Raw genomic sequence first — 2,500 nt, 5'->3', positions numbered from 1 at the left:
CAGTCATTCCATTCTGTGCCATGTCCCCAAATGCGGGGGGGTGGGCGGGGTGGGTGACGGTTACGGAGTCGCTTGTGACCTCTGTGGACGTTGTTTTCGGACATCTGTTGGCGTGTCTCAGCACAAACGGCATGTACACACGGCGGAATGGTTTGGATCTAAGAGCGTACGGAGCCATGACCTGGGGGGTGCGGAGGGCCCCAAGAGTACAAAGCTCTGGAGTAAGGAGGAGGTGGAACGCCTAGGAGAGCTGATGCGTGAGCATGGTGATGAACCCAAGAAATTTAAGTTGGTTGCAGACATGTTGGATACCGGAAAAAGTAGAGAACAAGTGAGGGGGAAATGGAGAAACCTGTGCGGCGGTGCGGCCAGTAGTGTGTCTGATGTGCGACGACGTGCGCTGGTTCTCAGGGCGTCGCCCCAGAAATGGTCCTTGCCCCGGACGCTTCCGGATCTGGTGGAGAGTAGGGTGCTGGAGGTGCTTGAGTCTGGGGAGGAGGAACATCGGACAACTGCTGCCTTGGTCAGGGAAGCAGGTCGGGAGCCTGGCCTGATCGAATCTTCTGCTTCGGACCTCATGAAAGCGTTGGGTGGCAAGGTGGTTTGGCCTGTGAATGTTGCGAGGCGCCCAGTGAGAAGTCGGCCTAGGAAGGGTTGGGCAAGGCGTCTTGCCCAGCGACAGTCAGTTTTCTTCACCCAGCAACGTGGCTTCTCTAGAAACTTGAAAGGGTTGGCGAAGAGGGTTCTGGATGGCCTGACCCATCTTCGGTGTGAGTTGCCGCAGCAGCTGGTGTATGAGAGCTTTCGTAGGAGATGGGAGGCCGATAGGCCGTTCCATGGACTGGGAGATTTCTGTGTGGGGCTGACCGCGAATAATGAGCCTTTCTACCACCCTATCCTTGCTGCTGAAGTGTTGTCCAACCTGACTAAGATGAGAAGTAGCTCGGCGCCGGGCCCAGATGGGATTCGAAGACAGGCTATGTTGAACTGGGACCCGGCCGGGAAGCAACTGGCGAGGCTGTTCACGACATGGATGGTGCGTGGAGTCGTTCCCCGGGTCTTCAAAGAGTGCGTGACGCGGCTGCTACCCAAATCGACTGACCCGAAGGAGCTGGGTACTGTATCTGGCTGGAGGCCTGTGACGATAGGGTCAGTTGTGCTGAGGTTGTTTGGGCGGATAATGGTGATGAGGCTGGCTCGAGCCTGTCCCGTGAGCCCCCGGCAGCGTGGGTTCGTCGCCGGCGCGAGTGGATGCGAAGAGAACCTCATGATCCTTGACCGGATCATGGGGCACTCGAGGTCGGTTGGCGGGCCGCTGGCAGTCGTGTTCATTGACTTTGCGAAGGCTTTCGACTCGGTTTCCCATGAACATATCCTATGTGTCTTGGGTGAGCTTGGCGTGGACAGACGTGTTATCGGGCTGATTCGTCAGTCGTATGTGGACTGCTCGACCAGGGTGGGTTGCGGTGGCGCCTTTACCGAACCCATATTTATGAAAGTTGGAGTGAAGCAAGGCGACCCAATGTCCCCACTGCTCTTCAATCTTGCTATGGATCCTCTCATCCATAAACTTGAACGCGATGGTAACCACTTCGTCTGGGGCGACCGCCGAATCGCCACGCTGGCCTTTGCTGATGATCTGGTCTTGTTGAGCCGCTCGGAGGAAGGAATGAGAACGAACTTGGGGATCTTGGAGAGATTCTGTCGGCTTACGGGGCTGGCCGTTCAGCCGCGTAAGTGTCATGGCATCTGGATGGGTCCGACGGGTGGCGACCGTGTAGCCTGGTCCGTATGTGGGGAGGAGTTACACATGGTGGGTCCGGGTGAAGCGGTGCGTTATCTGGGGGCTGATGTGATGCCATGGCGTGGCATTGTTTCTCCGGATCTGTTGGCGCAGGTGCGCGAGGGACTGGATAGGATTTCGAGGGCTTCCCTGAAGCCCTCGCAGAAGGTGGTGATATGTAACTCATTCTTACTCCCGAGAGTGACTTTTCGGGCGGATGTGGGAAAGGTTTCAGCGACCAGTCTGAAGTTGGTGGACGGGAAGGTGCGGATGGCTGTGAAGGGGTGGTTGCGCCTCGACCCGTCCACGGCCGGGGGGATCATCTATTCGCGTGCTCGCGATGGCGGGCTGGGAGTTCGAAAGCTGTCCGTTACTGTTCCCAGACTGCAGGTTAGGCGCACCTGGAAACTCTGTTGGTCTTCAGATTGGTGGCTACGATCCTTGGCTATTGAGGCAGTGCAAAAACCTGCCTGGGAGAGACTGTGGGCCTCCGCGGGAGGTGATCTGGACGGTGTGCCAAGGATTGGCACGGGGAGTGCCGTTCCGGAGGCTGTTGTGAGCATGCCGGTCCTCCCGGACTGGCGGCAGGTTGAGAATCTGGCCTGGGGCGCCTTACGAGTCCAGGGTGTGGGTGTGGACCAGTTCCGTAACGATGCAATCAGTAACACGTGGCTCGCGAGGCCTAGGGCTGTGGGCTTTCGTCAGAGACACTATCTG

The 2,500-nt window shown here is 57.9% G+C and overlaps 1 pseudogene; it reads left to right on the top strand.

Annotated features, from left to right (window-relative positions):
* LOC147037967 (28S ribosomal RNA) overlaps window positions 1-2,500 on the top strand; it is a 9,657-nt pseudogene that overhangs the window by 4,891 nt on the left and 2,266 nt on the right.

The sequence above is a fragment of the Syngnathus leptorhynchus genome, unplaced genomic scaffold (genome assembly GCF_054491065.1).
Source record: "Syngnathus leptorhynchus isolate UIUO unplaced genomic scaffold, UIUO_Slep HiC_scaffold_100, whole genome shotgun sequence".
Taxonomy (NCBI): domain Eukaryota; kingdom Metazoa; phylum Chordata; class Actinopteri; order Syngnathiformes; family Syngnathidae; genus Syngnathus; species Syngnathus leptorhynchus.
The sequence above is the reverse complement of the archived record's forward strand: the minus strand, read 5'-3'. Positions and strand labels throughout refer to the sequence as shown.